A 9,943-nucleotide genomic window follows, 5' to 3' on the forward strand; every position below is an offset into this window, starting at 1 on the left:
ATAGGAGAAAGATGCAAATTTTAGTGCTAGCCTGACCACTGCATGACTGTGTGGCCTTTGTCAAATCAGGCCGTCCCTCATCTGAAAATATAAGCAAGTTGGACTAAAGCACTTCTCTGCTTCCAGTTTTATGACTGCTGACAAAGCACACCTGGTTTGACACATATGCTGTCCTGTATTTTCAAAGCAAATCTAAAGGTCTGCTTTGTATCACTTTACATATTTGTAAAGATCTATACTCCTTTATTTAAAGGTGACTCCAGTGAAGAATGATATTCTGTGACTTACATTTTGATTGGAACTTGGTTAAGAAATGGGCAAGCTTTGCAAAATCCTGAGGAGGATTAACTGTATTCTCTGTGTGCACGTTATCCATAAAGCATTTGCCATTCACACAGGAGGTCTCCTCTTGGAGAGACAAAACAAGTCTGTGAAATCAGTGGAGTCCCTTGGGGCCAGCCCCCTTCTTTTACCTATTTCTCCAAAGATCTTTTTATCCAGGTCCCAAGGCCCCTTAAATTGCTTTTCCCTGAAGAAGGTGACCCTCTTTCATCAACCAGGCCTAAAATCCTCAATCAAGGCTGTGCTCCGAGATCCCTCAAGTTGAATGGCAGCAAGTAAGAGTGTTCAAAATCCATCCTGCCCCTCTACAGGGTTTTGGCAACTCCATGCCCATGACTAGGCCTACCTGTCAGAGCACTCAGGTCTTCCTGGACAGAGCCATTGGTTTAGTGATGGACATGTATCCAAGGAGGGAAATTAGATTCCCATCTGGTACTTTTGCTGGCCTCTCAGGAAAAGCATATGTCCTCTTCTCATCATGATACTAAATAGAAGGAAAGTAAACCCAGAGCTGCCCTTAGCAGTCCTAGCTGTCCTGTGGGCTATTGGCCTCACCCATGCTATAATAGAATCTTGCATAAAATGTGTTTGTTTTTGAATTTTTTTATTGTGTTTTGGTTGGTTTGCCTCAGGGGTGAACCCAGAGGCATTTAACCACTGAACCCCATGCCCAATCCTTTTTTTTTTTTTTTTTTTAATTTTGAGACAGGATCTCACTAAGTTACCTAAGGCCTTGCTAAGTTTCTGAGGCTGGCTTTGAATTTTGGTCCTCCTGCCTCAGTCTCCTGAGCTGCTGGGATTACAAGTGTGCTCCACTGTTTTCATCTAAAAGGGGTGTTTAATATAATATGTATTTCTTAGAAATCCAAAGGAAAACTGAGTTGGTTGTAAGGATTGATACAAATTGGTTTTGGCCAAGAATCCTACCCAATTAGCAGTCCTTCAATGGAGTTCCCGCCTCCTTCTAGTGTCTTACCTATACATTCATTCATCCCTGCTGTCTCACCCTCAAGCTTAACAGGACTCCACACCCCTGCCCTCACATTGCAGTGTGACTCTGTGAATGCTTTTCTTAGTGCTGTCAGAGTGACAATTCCCTATTCATCCTTCAATATAGTTTTCATGTTAACCTTCTTTTGAAGATTTCCTGACCACCTTCCTACCCATCCTCTGCCATCGATCCTGGAAGAACTGACTTCTCTCCTCTCTGCCCCTTACACTTTGTGAAACTGCTTTCACAGCAGTGTTGTCTTGTGATCTCTTGTTTTTGTTCATGGGGTCTCTTTTTTACCACTCCTCCATTTCTGGAGGGCAGGGTCCTTGGCTTACTCATCTGTGGTTCTCAACTCAGTGTTTGAAATGGATGTTTTGCCTTGTATTATAAAGACTTCTTTCTAAACCCAACAAGAGGATAAGGTCTTTGAGGTCAGACAGTTTATCTACTTCATATTTGCACTATTCACATCTACTCAATAATCGTAGAATAAACAAAGAGCAATTCATAGACCTGGGCCAGGTGAACCTAGGACCAATGGAAACAGACCCATCTGTGCAAATAAAGTAGCACCTCGGCCTGACCTGGTATTACATTGCCTTTTGGCTTCAGAGAGACTGATTTTGATCCTCCCCGTTCTCCTATGCCCTTTCCGTCAATCCTTCATAGCTTTCCAAGTTAACAAAAGAAACTTTAAAAATAGCTGGGGCAGAGGAGGAAGTGCGGACAAGTTCTGTCTTTATCCATGGATTTTCTTCTGGCTGCTTCTGGTTCATTTCCACTCTACGTTCTTTGGCATTCTTTGCTTCCTGGCCCCCAGCTCTGACTTCCATAGCTTGACTCCTGTGTTCCACTTGGCCTTCTGATAGATGTCCTGGGTTTAGCTGCCCATCCTCCACCCAACATTTTGTGTCTTTCAGTTTCATAGCACAGCCACATGTAAGAGATGCCCTTTCCACATGCCCCACAGTGGTCCTAAGGGACAGATTCCTGTCTTGCTCAGTCCTTACCTGACACCCATCCAAAAGAGGAAAAACATCCGTCAGAACCATAATTTCCCATTGTGAGGCCTCAGCTTGTCAAAGTAATTCTGACTTGGTGTCACCTGAATTGGATTTTATGAGCACAATGGAGGCATCGGTTTCATCTTGCACTGCTGGTATACGATGGTTAACTTTGTTAAACACTTTGGTATGTTGTATATGTATGAATCCTTAGAAATCATCGGTTCGCCTAGTCACATTGAATCATTCATCTGGAGCACAGCTGAAGGGGTTAATTAAAAACAGCTGCATCTGAAAATGTATATACTTCCTTCTCAGAGAGCACAGGAAAGACAGACAGAACCCCCAAAAATAAAAAGGAGAACTTCCATGGAGATGGGAGTTCTCCAGAAGCCAGGATGAGTGTGAGTGGAGCCTGAATGCTCTGAGAATCAGGAAAGAATCAGACTGCGCAAATTTAAGTGGGCTGTGGGTAAGTTTAAAGCTTGTCCTACTGTGGTGTTAAAGTGGAAGAGCACATTGCAGTTGAAGAACAAAGCATGGTTGGTTCTATGAATGGTGCTTTTCTATTTGAATTACTCATGTATAAAAACAGCCTGGTACTCCTTATCTTACCTGCATGTTATAGTTAATTTGAAAAAAAGTGAGTTAACTATAACTAATATTATGAGTTTCTTTCTTTATAATTCCCCACCCCACCCATGAGGTATTGGGGTTTAAATCCAAGGGTGCTCTACCCCTGAGCTACATCCCCACCCTTTTTATTTTTTAATTTGGAGACAGGTTCTCTCTAAGTTACTGAGTCTGGCTTTCAACTTGTGATCCTCCTGCCTCAGCCTCTGGAGTTGCTGGGATTACAGGTATATGCCACCATATCTGGCACTTTAAAATTTTAGTTAATTAATTTTAATTTTATCGTCTTAAGAACACTAAATAGGAGTTCTACCCTCTTAAATTTTAAGTGTGTAATACAATATTATTGACCATCGGTATCATGTTGTATAGCCAATCTCTAGAGCTAATTCATATTACTACATATTATGCCATGTCCTCAGTCCCCGGTGATAATTCTAGACTTTGGTTTTCTGAATTTGACTATTTGATATCTCAAATAAATGAAGTCATACAGTACTTGCTTTTTCCTATATGGCTTATTTCACATGTTCTCGAGGTCCACCCATGTTTTCACATATTACAGAATTTCCTTCTTTGGTAAGGCTGAGTAGTATTCCATTGTACATACACGCTACCCTTTCCTTATCCATCCTGATGTTGATGATGTTGAACTTGTTTCCATATCTTAGCTATTGTGAATAGTACTGCAATGAACATGAAAGGGCTATTATCTCTTCAAAATCCTGATATCAATTTCTTTGGCTACATATGCAGTAGTGGGATTGTGGGATCTTATGGTAGTTTTATTTTTAATTTTTGAGGAGTCTCTGTACTTCCTGTAGTGGCTGCACCATTTTGTATTCCCACTGGTCTCTCTCACGGCCTCTGTGAGTGAGGGAAAGGGTTCCCCTCCAGAGGGATGGGCTGGCTGAGAAATAAAAGAGAAAATAGTATACAAAATAACCACAGGACACAGAAATAGAGTTTCAGAGCCTGGGCAGCGATGGGCCAAGCTGACCAGAAGAGTGCAACTTCTAACAAAGAAAGGAGCCTGGACCTGGTTTATTTATATTGGAATAGATCAAAGGGATTCGATGGAAAGGTCTTCACACAAACAAGACAGAGGTGGGGGCAGGTAGGCTGCTCAGTTCATCTCTGGTGCTGTATGGGACCTTCCTGGGCAGAGCTGACAGGGAGTTCACGCATATGGGGCCATCTTGATAGCGGATTGCCGCTCTAAGTTCCCAAATGCCAGATCTTTCCCCTCAGTGGCTTCAATGCTGAAAAGGTCCACATATATTTCATGGGTGGCTTCCTGCACACCAGCAGTGTGCAAGAGTTTAATTTCTCTACATCCTTGCCAAAAAAAAAAAATTTAATACTAACCATCTTAATAAGTGAGGTGATATCTCACTGTGATTTTGATTTACATTTCTGTGGTTATTAGTAATGATGAACATTTTTTCATATATCTGTTGTTCAGTTGAAAAATGTTTCTTCAAGTCTTTAGCCCATTTTCTAATCAGGTTGTTAGTTTTGGGGGTTTTGTTGTTGTTGTTGTTATTGAACTTTATGTGCTTATAAATTTTAAAATCTTTATTCCACACCAGGTATATGGTTTGCAAATATTTTATCCCATTCTTTTGTGTCATATCCATGAAATCATTGCCAAGACCAATGCAATGCCATGAGGCTTCCCCCCCCCCATCTTCTTCTAGGAATTTCAATTTCAGGCCTTATGTTTAAGTTTAATCCATTTTGAGTTCATTTTTGTGTACGGGACATGCTCAAGGTCCAATTGCATTGTTGTACATGTGGGTATCCATTTTCCCCAAATTTTGTGGAAGAAACTATCCTTTCCCCATTGTGTATTGTTGGCAACCTTGTCAAAGATAATTTGAACATCTATGCATGAATTTATTTCTGTACTATTTCCTATGCTTTTCAGCATAAACAATATGTATATCATAGTTCTATAAGTGGAAAACAGTTGAATTTAGTAATTGCATTAATTGTGTGTATCATATCATGCACATTTACTCCTTGCTGTTTCTGTTCCTTATCCAAAAAGCATTAAGTTACTATGCTTTGCCATCAGATGCAGAGGCACCATATGTGGTTTTCTGTACAGCTTTCCCTGTGACTTAAGCTTTCATTCCCACTGTTTCTTTCTTTCTTTTTTCTTTTTTTTTGTAGATGGATACAATACCTTTTTTATTTTTATTTATTTATTGTATGTGGTGCTGAGGATGGAACCTAGTGCCTCACGTATGCTAGACAAGCTCTCCACCACTGAGCCACAACCCCAATGCTTCTTGCTTAGGGAAGCCAGGTCAGGTTGCTCATGCTGTGTGATTACCAATTGAATCAAAGCTTATCTCATTTACAACCTGGTGGACGACTCATAAACTCAAAGAACTTGGTGGGAGAGGTCCCCTGTCTAACTGAAGGAACAATATTTCTGTTACATTTTGAACTGGAGAATATGTAGAGGATTTTCTGATTCAGTATGAAAAAAGAGTGGAGTATTTGTACAAAAATAAGTAGAGAATCAATGGTTAAGATGGAGTTGAGAGTTTGTTTTAATTATTCATAGCCTCCTGAATAGAAAAAGGTTCATTAAGGTGGTCTAAATAAATGTTTCTTGTAATCAAGGGGGTCTTCTAGTTTCTTGCTATTCATAATGTGGTCCACAGACCAGCAGCATTAGCATCATCTGGAAGCTTGTTATAATTGCAGTATCTCAGCCCAACACAAGACCTACAGAATCTGCACTGCCGCAAGGTCTCCAGATAATGTATATGCAAGTTAAAGCTCCATTGTAGTATACCTAATGTATCAGACTTCTGTTACTTTTCAGTATACATTCTTCCTTCTTCTACAATAATAGAATTTTAGATAGTGAGTTCCCTGCTGAGTTCCCAGCTCCACATTTACTTAGCTCCTTTCTACCTGGGTGAGACTACATTCTAGCCAATGGGATGCTTGGAGAAGTAAAAGGAGCTACCTACATATGTGTCTTGCTTTTAAAATAACTAGGTCATCCCCCTGGCTGTGAGCTGCGGAGAACTGTGGCGACGACTTTGGACCCATTAGAGGGAGTCAGTCACAGGTTGAGGACTTCACAGCTACCTCCTAGTACAGGGCTGCTGTCTCTCTCTGGACTGCTGCTTTAAAGAGAAGCATGAATCTCTCATTTCAGACATTGCAAATTGAGATATCTTTAGCTCACATGGATACTAACAGTTTATTAACACAGTTAGATGAGCAAGTAGATAGTCTCCTTAGAATTAAATATTTAACTTGTTAATAGCACTTGAATCTGTCTACTTATGATGCCTACATTGATATAGGCATGAAATGATTAAAAAGTGGGGATAGAAATATAGCTCAGGAATTAATGATAAAATAACTTTTTGATTAATGGGCAAAGATTATCTGATATAATTCTTACCCAGAGGTTGTTTTTTTTTAATCACAAAAAGCTGATCATAAATAAATTTTTATCCAGTCAAGATTAGTCAAGTTTTCAGGAAATTCTGAGATGTGTGTTCTCTGTCACATGATCTGTAATTTACATGATTTCACCCCTTGGATTTACATAAGCCCCCAACTATGCAAACCAGCACAGAATTAAAACCAAACTTCTCAATTTATGAAGTTTATCTTTCAAAATACGAACATTTAGTAATGTTAGTTAGATATTTCACAGTAATTCACAGTTCTACTGTGTTACAAGGAAATAACCAAATCCATGTGGGATTTGAGGCATTTTGAGACACAAACTTACTGAATTACTTGGAACCAGGATGACAAGACAAAAATTCATACCAAACCAGAGATGGAGACATTTTCTTAATCATTCTTGGCTAACAAATTTATTAATGCCTTCGTGTGGAGTTTCAAGAGGCGAAATACCAGATAAATAATACCAGATACAAAATACCAGATATATAATAATTACATGTCTCAATTGTATTTTGTGGTGTTTGTATAGAATGTTGTCAAGCCTAGCTCAGCCACCAGCTCCAGCCTTGGCTCCCTCTCATTCAGTTCCCTCCCTGGAGTGGAGTCCACCAGGGGTTGCCTCTCCTGCCCCTCTGCCCATCACCCCCACTGAATAGCAGCCCCAGGAGGCAGCCCACCCACCAGCCTGCCTCCCTCCATCTCAGCCCTGCAAGGGCCGCCTCTCCCCTGAGGCTATGAATCTCTTCTGATTTCTGGGAGACCTTTCTCACTGCTAGACATCATCTTGCTACTCCTTAAAATCTGGAAGTCCCGTTTGTGCACCCGGGATTTCAGGGAAGAGCCAGGTCCTGTTTGCTGTGGTGTTCACTGCCCAGTTCCTGGACCTCTTCACCAACTACATGTCAGTTTACAACACGTGCATGAAGGTGGTCTCCATTGCCAGCTCTTTCTCCACGGTCTGGATGATTTACAGCAAGTTCAAAGCCACTTATGATGGGAACCAAGATGCATTCCAGGTGGAGTTCCTTGTTCCCATGGCTGTCCTGGCATTCCTGGTCAAACCACGACTTCACCCCTCTGGAGATCCTCTGTAGATGGAAAACCATCTACCTGTGGCCCTCTTGCCGCAGCTGTGCATGGTGAGCAAGAGTGGCCAGGTGGAGACCATCACTCCCTGTTGGCTCTGGGCATCTACTGCACCCTCTATCTCTTCAACTGGATCTAGTGCTACCACTTGGAGGGCTTTTTGGATCTCATGGCCTCATGCCTGGCCTGGTCCAGACAGTTCTCATTTGTGATTTCTTCTACCTCTATACCACCAAAGTCCTAATGGGGAAGAAGCTACGCTTGTGGGCACCGCCCTGTTCCTCACTAGCCCTCTCCTGAGCAGCGGCAGGAGGCAGAGGAAGGGGACAGAAGACAAGAGCCTTCCTGTCAGTGGTGGCTTTTTAAGGAATCTACCTTTCCCCACTCCCCATACTCACTCCTGCCAGGTTGTGGGGGAGGGCAGTGGAGGACCCAAGTCTTAAGAGAGCTCAGGACCTGGGCTCTTTGTAGTTTTTTGCTTTTTAGAGAAGGAAAAAAAAACTTTCCTCTATTTAGTTTTTAATACTGATGACTCCTTTCTCTTCTACTCTCTGGCCCCAATTTTTATAAACTGTTTTGGAGTATCCTATGGGCCAAGGCCGGGCCAGAGGTCTCTTCCCCTCCTGGAGCCCCTCAGCTCCTATCCAGCTTTACCCACAGCTCCACTGGTTGCCAAACAGAAACCTGCCCACACTGCCTGCCCCACCTCTCACCATGGCCAGGACCACAGCGATTCCACCCAAGTTCCTGGGTTGGAGGCAGGGAAGAAGGGAGGCCCAGGAAGTTCTTCCTGATTTTTCATAATAATTTTTCCTCCAGAATTTAAGGTTTTGGGTTTTTCCTGGTTTTTGACAAATGAGGGGGACTCTGGGCTCAGGCATGGGAAGGGGTCTGGCATGAGGGTCACCACAACTCTAATGTCATGTTTTTATACAGAATTTGGGGGTTAATTCTTTGTTCTCTTGAAATAAACAGAGGAAAATGGCGGGGAGCGTGGGGGAGTGCGGAGAATGCTGTCAAGCCAGGCATTGGTGGTACACATCTATAATTCCAGCAATTTGGGAGGCTGAGGCAGGAGGATAGCAAGTTTAAAGCCAGTCTCAGCAACTTAGTGAGACCCTAAGCAACTTAGTGAGGCTCTGTCTCAAAATAATAAAAAAGGGTAGGATGTGGCTCAGTGATTAAGTGCCCCTGGGCTCAAACCCTGGCAAGTTGGGGGAATGCTGTCAAGAATCAGCAGACCCATTAAATAACACCGCTTATTGACTGAGGCCTAAGCAAATCTTAGCCCTTTCTGCTCGGAACATAAAACTTGTCTCCATTGGAAGTTCCCATCAAAGGTGGAGCCAGAGAATTCTGAAAAGGAAATGTAAACAATAATTTACCTCCTTTTCTGGATCCTTTCTGAGGCTGAACAGCCTATGAAATATCTCACTCCCTCTGAATTACCTGGCTTCCATGTTTATGATCTTTTCTCTGTTGGGTTAGCTTCCAGTTTAAAATGTTTCATTCTCATTGCGAAGGCTTCTTTAATAGTGCATTGAGATTTTGGGGGTGGGGTATAACTCATCTTTTCTACTCTAGATAAGGTAATTTTTATTGCCTCTTTTCTAGGTTCCCAGGTATGAAGATGAGAGCAGTTTATGGCTAAAACAGATTGAACATTATTTTTTTATTCTTATTACTTAATATCCTTGTCTAAAATCAGACTCAGTCATTTATTATTGCTTTTATCTCTAATTTGAGGGCAATTTTTATCCTGTCTTAGGAACTGACAGCTAAGAGACTACAACAATGACAACTAAATGTTGTATCACATGTCACAGTTTATAAAATGCTTGTCATATACCATCCCTTTGGATGTTTATAATTATCCTATGAGTATTATTACTATTAACTCTTTATTATTATTAGCTCTTTTTTTTTAATAAATTAGGTTCTTAAATAGGTAATTTGCCCAAGATACAAACCTAGAAACTCAAATTAGGGTGGTTTATCTCAATCTCAAGTTCAATGTGATCATGATTATTACATTATTACCACCATCATCATGGCAGTCATTAATCCTTACTGTACTCCTGACAAAGAAGGTTGATTCTGCAACAATCATTTGGTCCTTTGTCAAAACCCATCTTACCATCCCTTAAATAAATAGTGGATTTTCCTCATGAAAGTCCGGAAGCTGGAGAGTTCTGATATTGGTCAGTGACAGAATGGTGTAATGGCTCTAGGTCATCTTTTGGCCTTCCATTGATGGTTGCATAATAACACCAAGTGCCTAGAGCATCTTGCCAACCCTGATTGCATTCAAAAGTGGGAATCATAATGAGACTTTTATCCCTATCCTATTCCTTATGAAGGAAACTCCCGGGCCAATGTTCCCATTCATCTCATCTTATTTCACCTTAGTCATGTGTATCCCTAGGCCAGACAT

At 41.4% G+C, this 9,943-nt stretch overlaps 1 pseudogene; it reads left to right on the forward strand.

Annotated features, from left to right (window-relative positions):
• Positions 1-7,157: 7,157 nt before the first annotated feature.
• LOC144254328 (ER lumen protein-retaining receptor 1 pseudogene) lies at positions 7,158-7,809 on the forward strand (annotated as a pseudogene).
• Positions 7,810-9,943: the final 2,134 nt, after the last annotated feature.

The sequence above is a fragment of the Urocitellus parryii genome, chromosome 4 (assembly GCF_045843805.1).
Source record: "Urocitellus parryii isolate mUroPar1 chromosome 4, mUroPar1.hap1, whole genome shotgun sequence".
NCBI lineage: Eukaryota > Metazoa > Chordata > Mammalia > Rodentia > Sciuridae > Urocitellus > Urocitellus parryii.